At 50.2% G+C, this 25,081-nt stretch overlaps 1 long non-coding RNA gene across 1 annotated transcript; it reads right to left on the bottom strand.

Annotated features, from left to right (window-relative positions):
- Positions 1-285: 285 nt before the first annotated feature.
- LOC308195389 lies at positions 286-11,360 on the bottom strand. The gene is made up of 3 exons (XR_013951453.1): positions 11,179-11,360; positions 9,668-9,831; positions 286-1,245 (listed from the first exon to the last, which is right to left on the bottom strand). It is a non-coding gene; the product is annotated as an uncharacterized lncRNA (long non-coding RNA).
- Positions 11,361-25,081: the final 13,721 nt, after the last annotated feature.

Genomic DNA, 25,081 nt, shown 5'->3' with positions numbered 1-25,081 from the left:
ATTTATTCATCAAAAGAATAGAGTTCAGAAAGTGTTTATATTTTCTCCTTGTTAACTCTGGCCTTAAAGAATACATCTGAAATTCCTTTTTCTGCAGGCAATAATGCCACATATCTTCCACTGTCCCCATCACCTGTCCGCTCTGCGAGGTGATTAACTCTATGATCACTATAAAAATGTTTTATTTAGTGGATAATTGTAAGTACTGGTATCTACCATTTCTAAATCTCTTGCTTTATTATCCTTGTTCAAGAAGGTCTTAATATTTAAGTGATTTACTGATCACTTAAAATGCCAGCCTACCCATTAGAAGGTACATTTCACTATGCATTGCCTAATTTTATAGTACATTATTTCTTTATAAACAGACACATTACTCTGAAGCATTAATTAAACCTCTTTGCCCATTATGAATTCCATTTGGAAGACAACAACGTAACCAACGGCTCGTCCTGATGGATGGGTCTGAGACTCCACTTTTGGCTCACACCAAAGAGCTTCCCGAAGAGTGGTGCTACTGGGGAACATTACGCCATGGAAAGCAGTGATTTGTGGAAAGAAAGTTTAATGAATAATACATGGCATTTGCACTTCAGCAACCCAGTTTGCTAAACTATTTTGCATCAATAACCCGGTACTAAAAGGCTCTGTTTATTATTGCAAGCCTCTAAGGCTTTTTGAAATAGAATTACATCAGCCACATTTATAATACTTAAAGTTTGAAGCAAACTGCAGCTTGTTACATCACTGGAGAGAGTCCTCTCCCAGAAACGTCTTCTGAACACATCTCTAGAGAAACTTTGAGGCTTTTCATGTTTCCAGCACACAAGACATTTAGTGCAAAGTTGGACAGGAGTGGTCCATCCACCATCTCCTTACTTTTTTCTCCTGGATTGGAAGTCCTCAGGGCACTAACACTCAGGATGAAGGAAGACTACCCCAGAAAACCATCAGTAAGCACAGCCTGTCTCCTCATTAGGCCTTCTACATGAGATTAATTCAACCTTCCCTTCCCCTCCCCTCCTAGCACCATCACCCCTGTTACCACCAACACTCACAGAGTTTCTTGCAACACAGGTACCCATCCCACAGGCTCAGCCCATTTCCAACATCTGTGGGCTCCCAAGGCTGGAGGCAATCCCAGACTTCATGCCTTACTGCTCCCAACAGCGCAATGCCATCTTGCCCTGGAGCATCCCCCCTTCTGATCTTCTCCAAGAGAGATAGCCTGATTTAGGAGATGGCCTGCAAAGAAATAAAAATCCAGTTCTCATTACTGGCTCTTGGGTGTTTCAGTCTTTACATATTTTCTTCTCAGGTGTGCATATCCTGAGTTATTTTCTCGGACAGCCCCCTCCTGCATCACTTCAGAGGCCACGACAGCCACTGCACGATTCGAGGATTCGAGCATTCAGGACAGCATCGTGCCCTGCTGCATCTTAACATCCCCATCAGGAAGTCAACATTTACCTACAGTAACACTGCAGGTGTATGCATGGTTTTTCCCTATATTTAGGACGGGAAATAACCATGGTTTCTCAGGTACCACTGTGTGGAGCTGACTGGGAAATGATTTAATGGTGCCCATTATAACTGAAAAAAGCCAAAAAGCTATTAAAGGTTGTAGGAGAAGTGCTGTCACAGCTGGAGGACTCTTGGCTGAGCTGAACCAAAGGCCACCCCACAGGGACTCGATTTGTGACGAGCACAGATAATGCCAGGAACAGCCGCACATGCACCAGAGGCAGAGCAAAGCTTGACTTTGACTCATCGGAAACTCAACCACCGCGCTGGGCACCTCACCCTGTGCCCGCAGAAAGCAGCCCAGAGGGCTCCCAGTTAGCAAAGCCACCTCTCAGCTACACCCAGAGCTCCATGCAGACCTGGAGGAAACACAAAATGCATTAAAAGACGAAGGCAATGCAAGCGGGCTGGCAGCTCACGTTGCTTGCCAGCTATCGGCGTGCTCCAGAAGAAACGAGCTGACAGAGAAGGATGTGCTGGCAGGGCTTGATGCAGACCTCAGAGGAGGTGGCTGAACTTCTCACAGATTTACGTCTCGCACACGGACAGTGGGCAGAAGCACGTGCATGGAGCGCACAGAAGCCATCCCACCGCCTTCCCCACCATCCTCACTGCCCTGGGTCTGGGTGCGAGATCACCAGCTGACGGGTATTCACAAATGAACTCTCTTAACACGGAAATCCCCCCAGGGGCAAAGGGAACTCATTTGGATTCAACAGGAGAGCGATGAGAACAGCTGCAGAAAGCGATGGCTCGGGAGGGAGCTGGAGGCTTGGAACAGAGATAACGCCGGGGGACATTCGTCTTCTGGCGATGAGAGGAAGACACAGGGGAGCAGCGCCAGGCTTCTGCAGAGGTGGACAGAGCTGCTCCAGTGCTCCCCAGCCCTCCCACAGCACCCCAACTGGTCAGACCCACACCAACCAGTCCTACCAGCACCCCAAGGCTTCCTCCAACCTCCCAGTGTGTACAACCATGTCAAAACAATCCAAGTGGAATAAAACTCCCCTCTTGTTTTCAGGCTTTATGTTTACAATGCAAAAAAAACTCCACAAATTGCAGCCCTCTTTCATCAGTTACATAATTACTCTGCTGCTGCTGCTAATTAGCAACCGACTGTAAGCATAACTTTTATCCCAGAAGCCGTCCCCTGTTCGGAGCAGGGCTGAAGGCACAACTCAGCACCACACTGGCGCTCAGACCGGGGCGCTGAGCAGCCCTGCGGACACATCAGCTGGCTGCTGCCCTTCCCATATTCAGAAGCTGTTACAGGGGCGAGCCAAGAGAAACACAGAGCAATGTTCGATAGAAAATTAGGAGGAAAAGCAAACGCTTCGGAAAAACCCGCTCAGCTGCACAAAAAAGCTTACCTGGGCCAAACAGTGACAAATTGCTCTCCCCACTGTCAGACCTGGAGACCTTTTCAGCAGAGATAGAGGAACACGCTGAGAAATGCCAAGTTACGCTCAGCAGAAAGATCTGGGACTGATGCAATTAAATCCCTAAAGGTCTAAGGGTAAACACAGCCGCAGTAATGAAGGGGGACATCGGACTCCAGATAATTAGATGTTCATTTTGGTGCCAAGGGGATCAGAGTCCAGAAGCAGAAACCAGGATCCTGCCTGCAGCCAGCAAAGGGAAGGGCAGTGGGGAATGGAGCAAAGCGATGGCGAGGACGGGGCCAGCCTCACCCCCAAAACACCCGGCTCCAAGAGGCACCACAGGGAACGGAGGGCAGGTGGGAGGAGGTCTGCAGGGACCTCACACCATGGAGCAGGAGCAATGTTTGAGGGGAAACGACAGAAATACCACAAAAGCCATGCGGCATCATACCTCCAGTCGGCACACAGGGAAGAGCACAATTCCCCGCAGCACACTGCGAGCAGCTGCGGAAAACTGGGGATGTGGAGGAGTTTTCTCATTCCCAGCGACAGATGTCAGAGGTTGCAGTAATGCATGGAAGACGGACAGCTTAAGAAGGCATTTAGCAGAGGTGAGGGACAGGAACATCACTGTAATTGGATATTTCAGTCACAGGTGCATAGCCCCGGAATTTCCTGAGCTATTCCTTCCAAAGCTCAACATAATTACAAAGTGTAGGCATTGTTTGCTACAATAATAATAATAATAATAAAATGCAGATCCCTGGTATTTGGATGGTGACATCGCCTGAGCATCCTGAATTACCCTTTTCCTTAGGCTCAATGCCACGACTGTACCCTGGGTTTCAAAGTGAACTCCAAAACAGATTTAACTTCATCACCATCAGAAGCTGGGGGCTTCTTCATTGTGCAAGAATATAAGACAACTGTATTTTCCTTTCAATGGGGGAAAAAAAAGGCAATGGGCACTGCTGGATTTGGAACAAGTTTCCAAGGAGATTTTTCCATCGCTACATGAAGGGGCTCTGCCAGCCATTGCCTGCAGTGCCCGAACCTACAGCACATCGATAGCATCTCCTTCCCAGATAAATAAAAGTTAAAAATATGTAAAAATTAAGAAGATACTATTAAGAGAGGACAGCTTCCACTGCAAATGGGCATTTTAATTGAAATGATGAAAAACCAAACAGAAAAAAAAATGTATGGATCAAAGTCACTGAAGAGTAGTCATTAGTGACCACTTCAGGGAAAGCAAGTCATCAAATCACCCCTTTCTTCCCCCTCAAAAAAGCAATCTTGGGCAAATGGGGATTTTCCTCCCCGAGCACCCGCCGGCACCGCTGAGCAGGGGGCGCAGAGCAGGCACCGACCTCTACCAGCTGCCTGCCGATTCTTCCAAAGGCCCCAGCCTTCAGGAGCATCCACTGCCTTCAGAGGGGCCTTGAGCATCAAGTGTGCTGCAGAGAGCGGCCGTGGGGCAACGCCAGAGCTCACTCAGAGCTGGGGCACACCCGCAGCCCTTACACCCGGCCCTTATCAAGTGTGCCAGCCACGATTTACAAAGTCGCGTCACTCCCTGCTGCGGCCTCCTCTCAGAGGGTGCGCGGCCACAAGACGGACCTTCCCGAGCCGGCAGCGAGGTCGAGGTGAAACACCCTGAAACACCAGCAGAAAGGCGATGGTTTTCTCCTCTTTAAGAATTCAGCATCTAGAAACGTGCGTGGAAAGGGAGCGCTCGCAGCAAGGCTCCCGGTCTATACTTAGACTAATTACTTGCATCTTAACTACTTTGCAAACCCACAGAGAGAACCAAGTTAACTATTTCCCCGTCTGAGGCTTTATTTTATTAATGAAAGCACTGCCAGAAGAATGACATGTTTGTTTTAATGATCCTGTTCCCCTAATTTACGCAGCGCAGTCACTCAGGCCCTGTGTAGATTTGCAGATCAGCAAATGAACCTTGTTAGTGTGTATGTGCGGCTCACGCGGGCAAAAACACTAACTAGCTTGATTTGCTGATCAGCAGATTTGCGAGATATTTAAATGCCTGTACAGCTCTAATTCATTAAAGCAAATCTAATGATTTTCCTATCATCATTTTCACACCACCCCTTACCCCCCTACAGAAACGGTGGCTCAGTAACGTGACAGCTCTGCCAACACAGAGCCATGGGACAAAGACTTCAGCCTGCAGCACAGCAGTAATCCTGCAGCACCTGCACCCTGTCAGAAGCACCAAGAGGCAAACACGGGTCCCACACGTAGCTCAGCCCCACCAGCATCCGCCAACTACCACAGGAAGGCTGAGCATCAGCTCTTGAGGATGCATCGCCCAGTTTATACACTCCTTTCTACTCTATTCCTTGCATACTCTGCTCAATGCTCTGTGCAAGCTAGTTCTCCTCCATCAAACCTCTAAACTTATATTTTTGACTGTGAGCATGCAGCTTCCTTCAAGTACACAGCCCCAGGTGGTAATCTCAGCCCTCCACTTTTGTCCCAGGTATATATCTATCACCTACATTGTGTGAGCAGGGGGGGTGGGGGACAGGACCCAGAGCCTTGCAGAGCTCCAGCAACCTCACTTCAAGAGGCAGAACCTGGTGAAAAGGTAAGAACTCCATTAGGGAAAGCTGCAACTTCCCAAACAGGCAGGCAGCAAACCTGCACAGAGAGAAGCGGTGCCAGTCGGAGCAGCAGCAGTTGGGAAGGGTTTTTTCTTCCCCAGAAAACAAACAAACAAAAAATTAAAAACACAGACACTGAAGATATGGCTAATCAATACGAAAAGATTTTCCTGAAATTGTGATTACATTTTCTTTTGCTGTGACGCGTCCCACTCTTTTCATGATTTATTTCCTGGAACAGTGAAAAGTTTTGACCATGGGGAAAGCATTCCCCGCATCCAGAGCTCTCCTCCGAAAGCATTGCTTTTTAGCCAACATGAGCAAAAAATAGCGACGCAGTCTCACCTCGTGGAGCTCCACACAAACACTGCCTGAGGCTGCCCAGCACAGCAGCTCCATCCCAGCGCAAGAGGACTGTGCTCTTAGAAGGCACACAACCGTCCCATCCCTCCTGCTTTCCCCCAGCTTGCTCACAAGCTCTCCTGCCCCTCCCAGGCTGCCTGTGCCAGGCTCAGCCTCCCCAGGTCCTCACCTCCACCCCAAAGGACTCGTGTCCAAGGCCAGTGCTCACACTCACACTGGGCATTTCCCCAGGCTGCTCCAGAGTCTGGAGAAACCAAAGCCAAATCCCCTCCCCAGCCATTGGCGGGTGCTCCATTTGGCAGATATCTGGGCAAACCAGATGGATAAGTACCCGTAAAGGACACTTAGCTCAGCCCCGGCATTAGCAGCTATACCTTGCACACAGATGGCATCTGAGCGGGCTTATTTGCAAAAGCACACAGGAATCGGCCCTGCACGGAGCAGGCTGGGTTTTGGGGACCACTGAAGCCATGAGTGAAACCCAAGCCCCAGGTTCACATACACACTGGAGCAAATATACAACAACAGGATCTGTGTTAGTGCCTTCAGGTGGGCTGAACACCTGTCCTTGCCCTGCCTCGCCCACCTTTCCCTTCCCACCTTCCCTTTCCTCACCCTTCCCTTCACCCTAATTCCATTCTACTGGATCCGCACGGACATCCCTTCTGCAAACCTTACCCAAGCGCATGCACAGTTAGGACGGAAAATAGTTGTGCAGGTCCCGAGGAAAAGAAAAAAATTCCCAGTCCCCAGAGAGAAAGACTATTCATGCACAAAGTGCACAAAGTGTTCTGGTTACCACGGGGTTCATCAGCCCCTGACGTGGCATATCGGCAGGGACAGTGGTGTGGGCACTTCTCGGAGTCATTTCACAGATCCCACATCCCTGGTTGGTCCACAAGGAGTGGGCACTGCGCAGGAATTAAAGCAGAGCTTAAGGAAAGGAAAAACACCCACCAGCAGGCACCAGAAGCAAGCAGTGCCTGCACAGGACACTGCCAGGCTTTAGGTCCGACCCAAACGACCAGCACTTCTCGCACTTGTTTTGAAGCAAGCCTTCAAGTGAGCAGCAGCAATACAGCTGCTCGCACGTCACTGCTGTGAAATGCATTAAGCCATTTGATTTAATAAATGATGCAACTACAATTATACATATTAAACATGACTGGCCGGTGTACAGCCAGCTCCCAAGCAGCGTGTTTCAGAAAAGCTGCTCTGTCAGCGTACGCCGGGCGAGATGAATTAACCAGACACACCGAGTGCTTCTGCGGGGAAAAGCAGACGAGGCACGTTCACGTGTCCGTCTCTATTAACTCAGCCCCTGCTTGGATTTCTGCCTTTGTGCCAGGAAATGGGATTCCTGCAAGGGAAGGCACAGAGCACATCGCCGACAGACACGGGTCTTCCAGCGCATATACCTCGCTCATACAATGCACATTGCTAACAGAAAGTCTTGTGGCATCCCTCCACCAGCACTGCGCTTGGTCCTTTTAGGTACTGAAAGGCAAGAGATGCCACATGGATAAGTGTAAATGTAACGAGGGACTGAAAATGCACTCTCCTGTTCCTGCCCCAAATATCATATCTAAATGAACAAAAGATTTTTTTTTTTAATGTCCTGAATTTTGCAAAGATACAGATAGGTAGGTATAGAGCACAAACCCCCATGAACAAATGCACCAGCCTCCTGCAGAAGCAAACTAGAGATAAACAAAAAAACTCGTGCTATAGACTTGCACCGGCCCCTTGCCACGTGCTTGCTGTCGCTGGGTGCGTGACCGCTGTCCTAGTGGTCAGAAGTGATCGGGGTGATTGTGATGGTCAGTGGGAAATGGTCTAAACCCCGAGTGGGCCAGCTCAGCTTGCGTGGCTTTAAGGAACATTTGGCTCTTCCACAGCCCACCTCTTCCTCCCCTGGGTCAGTTCCTCTCGCTTGACCCAATGATTTCAACTTCTGAGCCACAAGTCCAACAGAGAAGGAGCCCCAGAGCTTGTTCCTTCCTATAGCCCAGGAGAACCCACCCGGTCAGTGCGTGGAGACTTCTCCCAAAGCAGAGGCCAAACAAGCAGATGCTCCCTTGCCTTCGAAATAAACAGCACTAAAATGCCAGCAGCTTGGGTTGCCCTGTTTGCTCAGCGTTTGGTTTTGTCTCGTGCTCCATCTGGGTCCCTTGCGCTGCTCCCAAGAGGCACTCTGTGTCGACATGTTATATTTGGGCATGGGGAAAAAAAATAAAAATGAGCCGCCTCTCTGGAATTCCTTCGTTTGCCATTTTATCATCTTTAAGAGCACCTACTTCCAGATGGAAATGCAGACTGGCATGAACTGCGAGCCTTCCCTGCTGCCTTCTGTTCACTCCTGCTTTGCCAGGAGAGATTATGTCCCTGGACAAGCTGGAGCTTCACACCCGCAGCAGACAGCCCCATTGAATCACTCCTTCCCGGGCTCATTTTAGCCATTTGCATTAACTTTTGGCATTTGTTTACAAGCCCATGGTCTGGGTCTGACAGATCTATATTTACCAGACTACATTAGGATGCAGTCGGATTATTTCTTTTTAAATGGAGAAATAGGGTATTAAGAATCACTTTAAACAAGTGCCTTGACAAAAATGTCATTGCACTTCTCTGCAAGGGACTCAGTGCCATCCCCTCGTGGCAGCGCTGCCACTTTGCAGAGTTCTGAAACCAGCTGCGCCCGCTCCAACTTCACCCCGGTGCCCCCAATCCCAGTAATTACTGCTGCAGATCTCCCTGTCCGCCAGCACGCTGTGCAAAATGAAAAATATATTTCTGCCTCCCAGCCCAAAGCTTCCTCGCTAGCAGCCAGCAGCACAAATCCTCATTGTGGAGCGGCGCAGAGCCAACGCGCACCGAGCGCTGCAGCACCGCGCGCAAATGAGGGACGGAGCTAACTCGATTTTAACAGCACTGGACTGAGAAGCCCAAATCTAAAAAAAGGTAAAATAGACAGAGAAGGATAGCCAGTTGTCATGGCAACAGCGAGATATGAAAGCAAGAGCTGATGGAACCTTTACAGTTATTTAAATGCTTATTATAACATTATGCAAAACGGATGAGTAAAGAAAGCGGAGAGGTTAACGTACTTATAAGAAAAACAGTCATCGTAGGATGAGCAAGGTAACAATTTATAAGTCAAAAATAAGGCCTTGTTTAAATAGAGACATTTGAAATAATGATATAATTATGCCCTCTTAAATTAAGAAGGGAAATTTGTTTTGAAGAGTAGAGGAAGGAGGGGATTCTTGTTGGGCCACAGCGCTGGGTGCTAAACCACAAGTCCTCCTCCAGCATTTGCCTTTCATGGCCCTCAGCCCCAGAGGGATGGCTCGGGGCGAGGCAGAGCCATTGCACCTTTTTTCCTCCTCTTCCTCATCAGCCTCGCCGTAGGGCTTTAGTTTTGCAGCAGCTCCATTTGGGTTCCTACTTCTCCCCCCAGAGCACGCTGTGCTCTGAGCAGTGACACAGCATGAGCACAGGTCCCATCATGGCAAAGCAGAGATTTGGGGCCAGGACCTCCTCTGAAACTCATTTTGTGCAGAACCAAGATATTGCCACACACGGGCAAAGGCAAATCAAGGCGTGTCAGAACGAGCTCAGCACCCACAGAAACCTGCTATGTCCCCCTGTTTTCCTGGTCACCCACCCCCTGTATGAGCTCCACAGGCCCTAATGTCCACCTCTCATAGGGCCAGAAGGATTTATTACCCTTCTTCCTGGGAAGAAAGGAAAGAGATTCTTGTGACTTACCCCTGTGGCCCCCATAATTCACCCAGAGCCTGGATCGGGCCAGCCTGGTGGGGACTTTCTTCTGGCGAGGCAGGCAGGAGCTGAGCAGTGTAAATCCCAACACATCTGTGCCCGGGTCTTCAGGCTCGGCTCCTTCCTACAGTCATTTGTCAAGCGCTTTTCATCTGAAACATGATTCTGGGATTCAATTACTTTATAAAGTCAATATTTTAGGTCACAGCTTATGCATCAACAAAGACATCTCCTGGGATTCGAGCTTAGCGCGATGCAGCTCAAAGTAATGTTCCCTGCACTGCTCCAGCTAAAAAGTCAATAAGGTGCGTTTGTTCCCCCCACATTTCACTCTCAGAGGCTGCAAAATTATTGTTCACTTTCATAAATTTAAAGCATCAAGAAGGAGCAAGCATTCCTGGCCGCATTATTTCCAAGGAGATAAAAGAGGATTGCTCCCCTGCTTCCTCTCCACGTTCTTGGCAGGTTTTCACTCCCGCTGAGCTAATAAACAGGCTCCGGTCAAAAGATTTGCTCAGGATGGGTTTGCCCACGGGAAGGGTCAAAGCAAGGTCTGGAGCATCACCAAGCCCCCGCGCTGAGATGAATTTCTGGTATCAGAGGTGGATTTTCAGCACTGGAGAATCACCAAGCACCCAGCCCATGGCCTCAGTCTGAACCCCCCAGCAAGGCAGAGCCCCACCTGCACCCTCTGTTAGCTGAGGCGTCCCAGGAACATGCAGAGGGGCCAAAGATAACCCAGGGTTGGAGACAACGAAAACCTGAAGAGTTTGGGCACAGGGGAGAGGAAGGCGCCCTGCTGAAGACCAAACCTTGCACAAGGAACCAGAGCATGGCACAAAGCAGAGGTGTTAACGAGGGGAAAATATCAGGATAAGCTGGTCGCAAACACCTTCAGGCTGGAAACCAAGGGAAGGTTGCTAATAAACTAAAGGAGAAAGGCTAGGAGAGCTCTTTTGGTGAAGGGGTAGGAGAGAGGGAGGACATCTGCCTGGTTTTTGGGTGGCTCTGGATGGATTAAGGAAGGTGGCGGGCACAGCCCTGCAGCAACAGCAGAGGACAGGAGCTGGAGCCTCCCGCCCCCTGCTCCACTATTGCAGCTTTGTCACCAAGCAGTACAAATATAACTCCTCAGGATGTTAATTAAATGCTTCAGGCAGTCTAGGAATAAAAGTTCCACATTTCATTTAGGATGGGGGCTCTGTTCCTCCTTGTTACAAAACTTAGCTCGATATTAAAGACTTCAAATTATTTTTTCCCCCCTGAAATCATCCAAACAGTAAATTTTGAGTCTTTGTTTAACAGGCTATCTATTGATCTTTGCCAAGGCCACAGCACTTCATAAATCTCCACTGAAGCCAGAAAAGCATCAAAAAAAAAAAAAAAGGAGGGGATTAGAAGTTAATGCAATTCAGATTGCTTTCTGAGAAATACTTTCAAGCCCAGAAGCATATTTTCAGCAAACAGACCCCAAGGAAGCCTTCCTGCTCAGCACTCACCAAGGCCACAATGCTCAAGAAGACCCAGGAGCACGACTGCACCCATTGCAAGCTCGGGGCTGGTTTTCAGCTGGCCCCCACCACCCCTGCCCTCCTGCCTTCAGGCTCAGTAGGGAGCAAAAACGTGGTAAAGGTGCCTTTATGCCCTCAGAAAGAGGAAGAGCTTTCACCACCAATATTCATCAGGAATGTTCAATTTGAGCTCCTTAGAAAGGGAGAACTGCTAATTAGCTTAACAGCTAATGAGGATTACCCAGCCTGGGCACCTTACTGGGTTTGCTCCAGCTGGGGCTGGGGCTGAGCCCCCTCCTGGTGCTGAGCAGAGCTCTGAGGGTGGTCGAGGGAGGTGATCACCCACCCAGGGCATCCCCCCAAAACTACCCCAGCCCCAAATCAGCCCCAGCAGGAAGAGATGGAAATCCTCAGGCCCTGCAATGGGTCTTTGTACAGGTTTTCAGACATGCTTTAGTAGCTTGTTATCACCAAACAACCATGGAAGACTATTCAATTAACAGAAGTTAGTAAAATGATAAGACCAAACAGCAGCAGCACCATGTTTAACACCAGATAGCACAAACACCCTCCTTTGACACTCCTTACCCATTGATAAGGTTTGATAAAGCTGTTAGCTTCACAGGCATTTTCTGGCAAATGAGCCATAAAATAGGAGAGTTTAAGTACTATCCCTAAATGGCAAACCTTCCAATTATGCTCGAAGAAAAATTACTACATCCTGCTAATTATAGCATCCATGGCTTGGGTTTGTTTGAAGAGAAGCTCACTTCATTTAAAACAAATACCAGTTTTGAAAGCAAGATGGGGGTGCGGGGAGAGAAGAAGGGAAATGGGAGATGAGAGACCTGGCATGCCTGAAGCGACCACGTGCGATGGGAACGTGCTGCAGCCAGTGCGGGGCACTGTATCCATCCCGCTGGGACAGCCCCATCTCCAGCACCCCCTTTAAACTGGTCCAGAGCTGGCAGCCAGCCTCCCGAATTACCTCCGGGATGCAGCACATCCTCACAGCTCCACCCGCATCCCAAAGCCGGGGGTTCTCCACCCGCTGCATCTTCGCGATGGGTCCCGCAGCCAGCAGGGCGGTGGCAGCAGCAGCGCGATGTCCCACGTGTGCCAGGATCTGTCACGGTTTGGGGGATGCTCTTCTCCTGCCCTGTGGTCCCTGCTGCCATGGGTAAGAGGAGACGTGCAGGTGGAGGCAGATGGAGTCGTGTGTCTGCAGGTGGAGGACGCCCCTCGGCTGCATTCCCCACCCGGGGCAGGGGTTCTGCAGGACAAGGGTGGGCTTCCCCTGGCGTGACGTGACAGAGGCAGCAGGAAGAGTCTTTGGGGTTAATTCTCATTAGAAGAATTAATTTAAAAATAAAACATTCTTTTGAAAACACCCAAGATTTCAGTGAGAAGAAGCAGCGAAGGGGAAAAGAGCAGCAGGAGTAGGTGCGAGACCCACTGCTGCCGATAACAGCGCTACAGCATGACCACGCCGGGCTGAACCAAGACAGGGTTTTGGTTTCTCTTGTTGGTTTCTCTTTCTCCCGTGTCCTGCCCCACGTTAGCCCAGGCTGCAGGGAAGCAGAGAACGTTGTGCCATTCACCAAACGATCGCATTCACCGCGACTCGGTGCCTTCTTTTCAACAGCATCGAGGCCTCTGGCCCTTCGCTGCCGCATTCGTGCAAAGCTTGTGGACCACCAAGGTGCCAGGAACAGCTGCAGGCTTGACAGAGGAGAGGTGAGCAGCGTATGCTTGAAAAGGACCGGTTTCATGAAACATATAAAACGTCATTCTGGGGCAACATGCTGGCTCTTTTTGGTTACCAACAGTTGCACTTTGTCAAGAGGTCAGAGGAGGGCCTGTGCTGGGCTTTGCTCCTTCCTTCCTTTTACTCCTGCACAGGGGCATGGGGACGAGGCACACGGGGGAAGAAGGGAGTTGGGTGCGAATCGCCAACAGACTGAGAAAAGCACAGGTGAAACACGAGCAGCAAACCTTCTTTCATATTACTTTTAAGTAAAAAGCTTAGAAGGAAATTTTTAACCTGTTTCATTGCACTTTAACCCGAACTGCAAGCACAGCGCTGCCTCCTCTGCTTATAAGCACTGTTTTTGTATTTATGGAACAAGGAGGGCGACCCCCCCAGTGGGGGCAGACACCCACAGGACCCCTCAGCACCCGTACGGGACCAGCAGCCGCCGGGCCAGCTCCCTCCGTGCGGGTTTGCGGGATGGAGGCGGGTGCCGTAGGGAGCACCCAGCCCCGGCGGCTCATGGAGCAGATCTCTGGGCGCTGTCAGCTTGGCTGCGAACCCAAAAGCACCGCTTTTTGCAAGGATCCCACAAAAGGCTCTGTTTTGACTGGCAGTCCTGCCTGCGAACTCCTTTGCCCAACGCCGAAACCAAAACACGCAAGGCGTGCAAACAGATGAAGAGAAACAGTTCTGAGATGGGCAGGGATGAATATTCATGGCAATATTTTGGTTGCATCCAGACTATCTTTATAGCACTCCAAGGCTGGAGCTCTAAACAGTGACAGCAAGAAGAAGCCCAATTAGCATGAGATAGTAATTAAGGATGGAAATAGAGTAGACGCTCTAATGCTGGCTGGAGGGCACCAGTGACCCCCTGCCCATCCCAGTGCCTACCCCAGCCCCCTAAGCTCAGTATTTCCCTCTGCTTGCACAAATGGAAACAGAGCCTGGCAAGCTTAATGCACAGACAGGTGCCTGAATCCTGACACGGGGATGTTTGTAAGGGAAAAAATCGAGGGCTTTGCTGGTAGCCAGCCCCTTCTGCTCGGTCAGCAGCAAACACTGCGGCTCCCTGGTACCTGAAAGGGTCCGAAGCAATGCTCAGAAGTGGTTTACCTGAACAGCACCTGCAGATCCCTCAGCTGGGTGCTCAATTAACTGGTGGGCACGCGAATGCCAGGTTTTTGTGCCTGCACGGCGAGCAGAGCGCACAAACGTGAGGTTTGGATGGGCTGTTAAGAGAGACGGATTAAAAACTGGGGCTATAGGATTGATCAACAGAAATGAGGAGGTAGTGGGGTGGCGGAGAGACTTCTGAGGGCCCCGTGCCAGGGTCTGCCTCCCCAGATCGGGGCATTCCCACGGCACATCGCCCACGCTCGCTACTGCTGCAGATGCCTCACGTTGTGGTTGTGTGCAGCCTGTCGGGTCACACCACAGAAATTCCCTCAAGCCTCACCGTAACAGCTTCTAAAACGAAAGGCCAAAAAAAAAAACAACCTGCCTTAGGTCGGTGAACAGAGGAGCTGTCTCAGCAGACTACCTGCAGCGCAGAGCAGCCGCGTCTGGAGGCAGCCGCACATCCCCGGGTGCAAGCACGGCCGTCCCCAAACTCCCTGGGATTTTCCGTGTGGGCAAAACGTGGGCTGAACAGGATCAGGAGCTAAATCCCACTAAAAAAAGGCACTAAATATTTTAATATCTATCCAACCCGCTGAGCCAAGTGACAGGTCTCCGGTATAAATGCGTTGCCCTCGTGATAAAAGTGGTCATACTTTCTTCTAGGATTTTCAGAACCCTTTCACACCAGATATGTCACAGAAAGACTGGCTATTTTGAAAGCACTGGAAGTGCAGGCTGCTGATTTTTAATATGCATTGCATTTTATGGCTCAGCTACCAGGTTAATATGCAGTGTCAAGGATTTCAATGGGACTATATTTATAAGCATCATTAATTCATATGAGTTCATAATAATCCCATAATATGGAATTAGCAGTATTCTGCTTTATCCAAGGTGCTATTAAGATATATATCATGCAAAGACCAAGGCTGTTCCGCAAAGCAAAAATACAAAGGCAAAACAATTCCAGCAGCATGTTATTAGTAGATACTGAAGTGTTAAAGAAGACAAGCTCGCTGAGCAGAGGTGGAAGCTGCATCTCCTCTGCTTTCCTGCCTCACCACCGCTGCACAAAGAGGAACACAACCCAGATCTCCACCCTCAACACCAAGCCCGGGCAGGGCTCAGCCCACGTTGTCCCTGTGCCATTCAGCTGGGTCCCCAAGGGCACCTGGCAGGGGTGGGAGACCTGGGCAGCTTCCCAGAGCCTGCAGAACAGGCGCCAGCCCCGCTCAGGATTGCATTAGTTATATAACATCATTCAGCTGGGAGCAAAAGCCCTCCAGAACACGTTATTTCTTAACCACTGTTATATACTCTGAGAGGGAAGCATTCAGGAGGAATTAGGAAAAAAGCAGATAAATGAGCAGGGAATTCAGGACTGGGCTCCTGGGACTGCAAGTGGAAAAAACCCACAGCGCTCACTGTAAAACCTGCTGAAGACGACTGCAGTCGGCTTTGCTCCTCTAGCCCCAGGAAAGAGATTTCCTGGGACTGCTTCGCAGTTGCTCAGTTTGGGAACAGCTCGAGAGAGGACGCCCAGCATCGCCTCTGGTCCCGACAGCAGCCTGCAAGCTTTGCTGAGCATCATCGAGCAAAGCCCCTGCGAACACCAGCGCTCACAAACCACGCTTGTACTTTTTTTTTTTCCATAAAATTGTTGAATAAAAAGCAGAAAGGGGAAGCGAAATATTTCACCTACAAAGTGTAGAAAAAAAAGCCCTGTGTGGATGAACCTGCATCCAAAATGTCAGCGATTTCCCACGTGGGGTGGCCACAGGACCGCTGCAGCACTGCGCCCGCCGACCACCAGCGTGGCAGCCCCTGGGGTGCCCCTGGATCCAGACAATTTGCCAAGTCTGGGAGAAAACCCACCTCCAGCCCTGCAACAAACCAGCACACAGATCAAAACCTTCCTCTTCGGCTTTTGAGAATTTGATGGAAAGAAATAATTTCCTTTGATGGAGGCAGGGAGCGGAGAGCTCAGCCCCGTGCCACACCGATGTCCTGGGCAACTTGCTGAGCATCCTGGGCTTGACACTAAACTCTCCCCTCCTAAAACCTCCCTCCCCACCTTGGTTTTTGGTTTGGGGTTTTTGTTTGGTTTTGTTTTACCTCCAAACATGTTGCTACAGCAACCCCAGCACTTTAGCAGCACTCAGAGGAAAATCCAGCTCCGATTCGGCTGCTCCATGGAAACGCCTCTCAGCATCCCCTCGCGCCGTGTTGGGCTCCACACCAGTGGGGACGAGACCGGGGTGAGAGGTGCTGCAGGGGTACCATTGGCATTGGGGAGCACCCCAAAAGCCCCTTGAGACGATCACAGCCTCTGCAACACAGCCGCGAGGGTAAAAGTGTGGGTGTGCAGGAGCAGGAGCATCACGTTGGCCATGGTGCACGCCCTAAGAGGCTCCTGTTGGAAACAGTTCCCTGGTTTATTGAAATTTTAACGCTTGGTGGAGTAGCTGCCTAACCCAGCAGGACACACAGGGCTGGGTTCTGGCAATCGCATATAAATCCCACTTATCATGCCCCAAGAATTTGTCCTGTAGTGTGTGCCACACACCTGCCACATCTTTGGAGCATGTGACAGTGGTTTATGAGCTCTTCGGGGACCAGCTGGCGCACAGGGCCATTAGAAGGCCACTTGAACTGCTGTTACACAGCAAAATCATCGATTTTGTGATGTCTTTGGGTATTCAAGTGATGGAAAGGAGAGGTGGGCTCTGCATCCCACTGTGCCCAGCAGTGCACAAGAAGATGCCCACCGGCATTGCGCACACCCACGCTGCCACAGCCATCTGAGGGACAGCCAGCAGCAAACTGGTAAAAACGGCCAAAACAGACATTTCCAAGAAAATTAATGTGTTGATTAATGTGCGTGCTGAAGTAGCCACCTCTCAGCCCTGCGCTGCGGTCACGGCACTTTCCTGAAAGAGCAAACCCTTTGCCTCCAAAGGGCTCTCCGATGCTGTGGATGGAAAAGAAAACCCCAAAATAATCTGAGCACGCCTCGTGGAGGTCTCTCCCATGGCAGTGCTGCTCCTCGCAGCCGGCACAGTCACGGTGGTGGGGTGACCTCAGGCTCTGCCATGGCACCTTTTATATACCTCAGTTCAATACCCCCTAAAGGTTTCCTTGGCCAAAGTTGGCGAATACTCCCAGCAAAATACTCAAGTGCTTAAAAAAATGGAGTTCTTCCTCTTGATTTTGCATGATTTCGTTTGTTCTGTCCTCAAAGATTTCCCTCTCCCAGCTTTCTGCTTTTTCCCAGGAGGGCAGGGCTCGCCCCCGGCCCCACCACACTGGGTTCTCCTCTCTTCTTCCCCAGCTGCCCCGCTCACATCTCGATATATTTCTCCTCCATCTCGCTAACAAGCAGATTTTCAGCCTGGTGGAATTTAAGATAAAATTAATATATTGGCAGATATCCACAGCAGCCTCTCAGGTGTTCATATTGAAAATTATTATTTTCAACAGTTCATGGCTCATTTCTTTAAAATTAAAATTAGTGTTGTGGCAGCCGGGGATAATTTCCCAGATGCCTGCACGGAGCAGAGCACAGACCTGGATGACGTGAGGAACGAGGCTCTGCTGCCCTCGGACGTGTCCAGCCTCGGGGTGTCCCACGTCCACGCCACCGAGGGGTGACCCTGAAAAGGATTTGCCCTAAAAGCTGCACTATAGCAACGCAGCGCTTACAAAAAAGTGTAATCTGGTAGAAAATGTTGCACAGGACAGAACCGGGACCAGCAGGTGCGTGCACGACATCCCAGTTGCACAGGATGGGGGTATTTAGGGAAAGTACGTGGGTAAATGGAGCAGACCCCACCCTACAGGCAGTGTTTGGGTTTGCATGGGGAAGGGTGGCATCCACTGGGTGACCCAGCCGTGGTGACGAGGACACTACCCGTGTTTGCTGCTCTTTGGGGATAAAACTTGTGTTTGGGTGGCCACGGGGCTCTAATTTAATTTGGCTTTAATTTGTGCCTGTGCAAGAGCAGTTGCCCCATCTCCATCATGCTGTGCTGCATGGCCACCGTGTCCTGCCACCTCCTGCCACCTCCTGCCACCTCCTGCCACCTCCTGCCACCTCCCAGCACACCAAGGGTCCCCACACAGCACCGGGCACTGCACAACCTGTGGTCCCAGAGGAGAACTGAGGACCCTGCTGTCCCCTCCTGCTCTCAGCCACCCAGCCCGGAGGAAACGGAGGCAGCGGGGACTGTGGGACAGCCTGGGGACAGAGGGACCCCAGCGGGTGTTTCCCTGGTGCTGAGCAAGGCACGGGGCCACGCAGCACTGAAGCATCCTTACGCACGGTAAATTACTGGGAAACATTAATAAACAGCTCCATCTACTGACATCCTCACCTCCAAAATCCAGACCCCGTGGGAGCATCCTGTGCCACCAGCCACATCCTGCCAGGGCTGAGCCAGCCCCAGGTGACATCCCAGGCACAGCCCCACACAGCCCATGGGTCCGGGAGCACCCCTGCAGCGTTCCCAGGGGAGAGCAGCGGTGTTTTAGGGGGGGAATTAAAATCAGCCCCACCAGCCCACCTCTCCCCAGGCAGCTCGGCACCCACTGTGGGCAGCAGGCATCCAAAGGCACCTGTGAAATATAAAGGCACCAAAACAGAGCCGAAAAAAAAAGTTTTGCGGGATCCTCATCCTTCTGCAACAAAAATACTTACGTGTTTCAGCGCGCCCTCCTGACACGGCTCCACCAGCGTTCCCTCTGATTTTCAGTTAATTGACATTAATTACATCTCTTTTCATCTCATTGAGTGAAATGCAATCTCTCTTTAATATTGTATTTCAGCCAAGCAGATGAGTATGCATTTGATTTGAGAGTGGTAACAAGCAAAGGGGTTTAAAGGAGGGACGTGAGCTCTTGAGCAGGTCTCATGACATCCTCCAGGAATCCCCTTCCGACGTGCCTATGGAATGAAGCCCACTCAAAAACCTTCAAAAAAAGACCAAAGCCCTTAGAAAAAGAGCCCAGTGGTGAGATGCCATCCAAGAGATGCCCAGTGCTCCCTGACTGCACCTCTGTAGGCAAAATGGGCTCGTCGCCCTTCTCATCCATGTCACCAACATCACCAATGCCACCAGCACAAACAGATTTCCCACTTTAGCTACTTATGGTAAGATGAACAGAGATGCATGAGAATCATGCTAAAACCCCGACAGAAGCATTTGGAGCTAATTATCACCTTATAATCCCTGCCAAAAGACCCACGGGGACAGGCTGAATCCACAGGGCTGGGAAGTTCCAAGCAGGGGAAGCCTCCTGGTGCCCCCAGCCAGCATCATCCCCTGCGGGGCTGGGACCCCGTCAGCAGATGCTCTTTCCCAAACCAAAACTCGCTGTTCTGACCACAAAAACTGGGCTTTGAGGCCGGGATGAAGCTGGAAATAATGCCCGTGCTCCTGCAGGATCTGGGGGCCGTGCGGCGGCACAGGGCTGGATTCGCAGCTGAGCTGATCACAGCCAGCACCGAGCACAAAAACGTTCCTCATGCAACTTTAACCTCACTGCACAAACTTAGTTTCATTTCCTTGTTAAAGTTTTATGCCTTCCTGGGAGGTGGGGGGGGGATCTGTCAGCACTGCCGGCATTTTTTATTTGTGTTTCCGCTCTCAACAGATAAATCAGCTTTTATCGCCTTCCTGGTTACCCAACAGCCTCACGAAAGCAGAGGCAGGAGACAGAAAGGGCTGGTGGAGGGTCTCTGGCCACAAGGGATTGAGGTCCCACTGCTCGAAGCGTGTGGGCACAGCCCGGCAGGATGGAGAGCAGTGAGGAGGGCTCCTTCTCCTCTCCTCTCCGATGTGACCACATGCACGCAGTGGCTTTGGGTTTGCAGAGCAGGCTGAATAACTCACCCGTGGTGATAACCCCCTGCTGCAGGCCGTAAATAGGAGATTTTCCTGCATCCCTGTGCAGGGCTGGGATGGGTCGGGTTCAGCCTGTGAGCACAGCCCTGCATTAGCCCGACGCAGTGCACCCCAAGGACCAGGAACAGAGGCAGAGGTCCTGGGGCCACAGGCACAAATGTCCCTGTTTGGTGCACCCAGAGTCACCCCAAGGGACAAGACGTGGGACACGACGTCATGAGAAATTACATCTCTTCCCTTGGGAAAGAAGCAAATCAAATGAAAACAGGAGCTAAAAGCTTCTGCTGATGCATCTGCAGGAAACCTCAGCTTGGCTGAGGTTTCTTTTGCTCAGCTTTCACCCAGCCAAAGGGAAGGAGGAAATATCAAGCCCACCCGCGGGTTAAGTTAACATTAAACCCTCAAGGCTTTTGACCCATGTAATGCCCAGATGTGACTTCAGTTCCCTTACAGCAAGAGCTGGGACGGACCCCAGACGAGATGGTGGTACCCGGGGTGCAGGTCCTGGGATTGTTGTGGAAGAGCTGGGCTCCAACAACAGAGACCCTGGGCTAAAATGCAAAGAAAATGAAAATAACAAAATAAAAAAATAAAATAAAAGATATGCAGCCAAACAGTAACGCATCTTTTCAGCAAGGGCTGTCATGGACCACCTGAAATTCCATTTGCCGTTTCTCTCTATGAATAACATCTTCAGGCAGATGCTCTGTTATTAAGGGATGATTTTTTTTTTTTTACCATTGCATGGAGTAGCTGTTTGTTTAAATATATAAATAGCCACCACCTCTGTCGGGGCTCCCAGGGCCACTTGGGTGCCAACTTCTGCTCCCGTGTGAGCGACCTGCCCTGGTTTCCTCCCCACCCGCAGGTGCTGCCTCCTTGTCCTCCATCCCCCCTCCTTCTCCCTTCTCCCACTGATGCACGAGTTTCCCTGAAAAAGTTTAATGCCAGGCTGCACCAGGAGTTATTGCTCTCTGGATCCAAAGGGGCCTTGCTGGGCACCAATCCTCCCCCTCACCAAGGGGGTGTTTGGGGTGCTGGGTCGGGCTGTGAGCAGCCCCGAAAGGCTCGCAGGGATTCGCCGCACGGGGCTGGGGCTTTCAGCAGGGACAGTTTGGGAAGTGATGGGGAGAGCAGGGCAATGAACATCTCCCTGACGGCACATCTGCAACAGCAGCGGAGGCATTTTCTCCCCGTGCCACAAGCCCTGCAGCCGTTAATGACTGAAAGAGCCACTTCCTATAATCAGATTTCCATAGGTGAAATGAATTTAGGCAGGCTGCGGCAAGTGATTACAGGGACTTAATGACGGTCTCTTTCTGCGCCCGTGAGGCTGCTCGGGGAAAGCTGCATCCCGTGACCTCAGTGAGAGGCAGGCACGGCGCAACTCCGTATACTTGCAGGCAGTGAGGGGAATGGACTGCTGGCAGGTTTAATGCACCCACAGCCCCTTACGGGCACGAGCAGCGGGAGACAGCGGTGCTGGGAGGGAGATGGTGCTGTGTGGGGAAACCTCTGCCCCCCCCAGAACATCCACATGTCCCCCTGCCACCGCCCAGGCAGGCAATGGCATTTATTCATCCTCACTCAAATCTACTTGCTTTGCTCCAGCCTCACCCCTAGTCCCCCTGGGGCACGGGATGCTCTTTCCCTCGCCCCCACCAACCCTCCTGTTCTTAGAAATGCCCTTTGCTGGTGCAGATTTGGTGGTTTGCCGCCTGTCCGCGGGGAGCTGGGTTTGATGGAGTATCCCTTTTTTTCAGTCTCCCTCTGCAAGCAGCTCTTGAGAAGAAATAAAACACCGCAGCCCCAGTGTTTTATGGATGTCACAGCTTTAATATTCCTTTCAAAACAGGCTGCGGACATGAGAGGCCAGTTTGTCAATCCAGCCATCGCCCGGGGCTAAGCCGCTAATTCTGCTGCGTGGCTGAGGCTTGCAGCGAACAAGCTGCTCTTCCAAGGCCAAAAACTTTCCTACCTCAGCATGGGGCTGCAGGCACAGCCCTCTCTGATCCTGGAACACCGTCACCCTCCTTATCTCACCTGGAGCTCGTAGTCCCCTTCGTGTGCATCACGTCACCCAGCGCATCTCCCCAGTAGTGGTACCCAACTTGCCAGAGCCCCTTCTGCCAAAACCCATCCTCGGGGGCTGCCTCGGGGGCTTTCAGAGGTATCAGATGAATGAAACCGAGTGTCCCAGGCTCTGCAGCGAGCACGGGGCTCTGTTAATCAAGAGCGATGCACAAAATATGGATGACACCCTAGCAGGTTGCTTACCCCAAAAATTCACAAGGGCAAACAAGCAGGTTCTCACCAGTGTCAGGGCTGATCCCAGGCAAGAACATGAGAGCACACCAGGCTCTGCCAGAGATGTCCACCCCTAAAAACCCTCGATAACAGCAGTTTCTCCCATTTATTTTCAGTGTTGGCTGAGCTCATCCCATGCACAGCTTTGGGTTGCAAAACTTATTAAATAACTCATGTTTTCTCTGTTCGTGTTGGCACTTGCTCTTCCGTGCAGTTTCCCTGTCTAATAAGGGCTTTGCAAACACTTCAGCCTTTCCTGCGGAGGAGCACTGCTCAGAGGTCTCTCTCCTCTGCTCGGCCAGCTGTCCTCATAGCACGTGGAAATGTAATACCTCCAGTGAGCTCCGCTTTTCTGCCAAATAAGATAGGAATTGGGCAGCAAGTTGAAGAATTAAGGGAAAAGTCAGCAATTTTTATTTCATTTTCTCAGGAATTCAAGCTAGGAAGTACAGCCCAACCCACCAAAGTCCTTGGGGAGAGCAAACATCTGTCCTTGTTAAATACCTCTGGGGTGGGGACCCAACTGCCTCCCCAGGCAGCCCGCTCCATGAGTTTTCATGCAAACAATCCTCTCTGGTTTTACCTCGAAATCACTTGTCTTGGAGAATCAGGATAGACCCCAGGCAGCTTTAACACACAGGCTAAATTTCTGTTCTGACGTTCACATTTTTACGCCATTCAAGCCAGAAAATAAAATTATTCCCATCCTAAACCAGATGTTCCAGCTGAAAAGCAAGGCATGATCACTGGCCTCTGATGCTTAGCACGAGCACTAAACCAGCCAAAAGCACATCCTCATGAAATACATCAGCCCGGTCCTACTTCTAAGGGCTCAGGTCCAGCGCCAACCCCAAACCGTGGTGAGTTTACAGCCGCACCTGGAAGCAGCCCCAATACGTCAGCTGTGCAAGAAAGGGGGGATTTTCCTTCTGCCAAAGAACTCTGAACAAAAATAGAGGTAAACAGCTCCTTGGTGAGCACTGAAAACAGCTTCAGCTCCAGAAGCATCCAGCTCACAGATGCACCACCTTGAAAGGTGAGCATTTCCAGCAAGGTCTAATGAAAAACGGTGCTGGTTTATTTGGTATATCACGAGCCGTATCTCCCCGCTGTTCCCCGAGTGCCGGCTTTAGCAGGTACAACCCTATCTGTAAAATCTTCAAACATTGCCTCCGGGCAAGAAGTTAATCTTCTTTTCCTTTGTTGATAATATTTTTCCGTGGGTTATATCTGTTAAAATGTAACTTGCACTCCCCAGATCGGAGGACGGGCTTCACGACAAGGAAGAACCTTGTGCTGGGACACGGATGTGGTTCCCCATCGCTCACCCCAGCGATGGCAGCCATGGGTACCGCATGTAACGTCTCTAAACATGATGAAGTTTCATTGTTCATTAAAACTTCTGCAATGAGGCGTCCCCAGAGCGATCAAATAATTGCTTTTAAAAGCACTGCATCTTTATGATGCTTTAATGTGATGCTTTAAATGATTGTTGGGAGATGAATCGAGTGCACGGGGGCAGTGGATTTCCGCATTGTGAACAGTATGATGCTGTAAATGTTGGAAAAAATGGACAGATCCATAGGGCTGAAGATCAAGAAGAGCTCATCCAATTCCCTGGCCACAATCTATTTCATCATATCATTCCCATGATGTCTGACCTGACTTGATAACCTTCGAGGCATTTCTTTCCTTTGTTAGTACAACTGCATAAATACTTTGTGTTTATGTACTTTATGTAATAATATTTGTATTTTGTATTTATGTATATTATGTAATTTATGTATTTATGTATATTATGTAATACTCTGTACAACTTTGTTAGTACAACTGCATAAATAAAATCAGCAGTGCAGAACAAACTTCAAACCCTGATTCCTGTGTCTACACCAGATATAGCACGTGGCTCTTCCAAAGGAGCTCACACCCGCCAGGGCACCCAGCCCAGGTCCCCCTCTCCAGCTCTGCTCGCTGGTCCTTTCCCCGCATTTATGAGCTGACTGTTGCTGCTGGACCAAAAAAAAAAAAAAAATCTGTTACTGACAACCTTCTGGTTTTCTCAGAACATTTTTTAGGTAGTTTATTCCCACATCGGTTTTCCCATCTGGTTTGTCATCTCCCGGTTGATGCTGGCTCAGCACAACCATCCTCATCTGTGCTGCTTCCAGCACGCCTGGAGACAGCTTCCCCCGGTGCCCTTTGCTCTCCATTTCAGCCTTTCAAATTGTGTTTGCATCATTCTTTTATCCTGATTTTTAGTAATCAAGCTTATTGTCTACTTCATATATGCATCTTTTTTGACTAAGACCAATGAAGATTTCTTCGAGCAGTTGTCCATATTCCTCAGCACCTTCCCCAGAATGTCCCACCTGCCATTCCCCACAGATGCTACACTTTGTCTCCTGGAAAGACATCATTTTTAGTTCAGGCTCTTCTTTCTTTCATTCCACAGGGACTTTCAGTCAACTGGCTTTTCATCTTATTTAAGCCAGCTCACCCCTTCCAGCTAGGCAAAGTCCACAAGCTCACTTTTTTCCAAACCCTTATTCCACCTCCTATTATATGCATTAAAATAAATATAATAATTATTATAATTATTATTATAATAAATAAATAAATAAATCCAGTTTCTAACCACTCGCAGTTCTGGTATTTCTCAGCTGGCACCCTACCACATAGGGGTTTGCACCAACTGGATCTGTGATGGTTTGCTGTTTGTGTTTCCCCAAAAACACAAGACATGGAGACTCCTGAACTAGCACATGTCCATCAGCTGTATGAGTTGTGTATAACACAATAAAAAGAG

Source organism: Anser brachyrhynchus (genome assembly GCF_964034855.1).
Source record: "Anser brachyrhynchus genome assembly, chromosome: 5".
NCBI lineage: Eukaryota > Metazoa > Chordata > Aves > Anseriformes > Anatidae > Anser > Anser brachyrhynchus.
The sequence above is the reverse complement of the archived record's forward strand: the minus strand, read 5'-3'. Positions and strand labels throughout refer to the sequence as shown.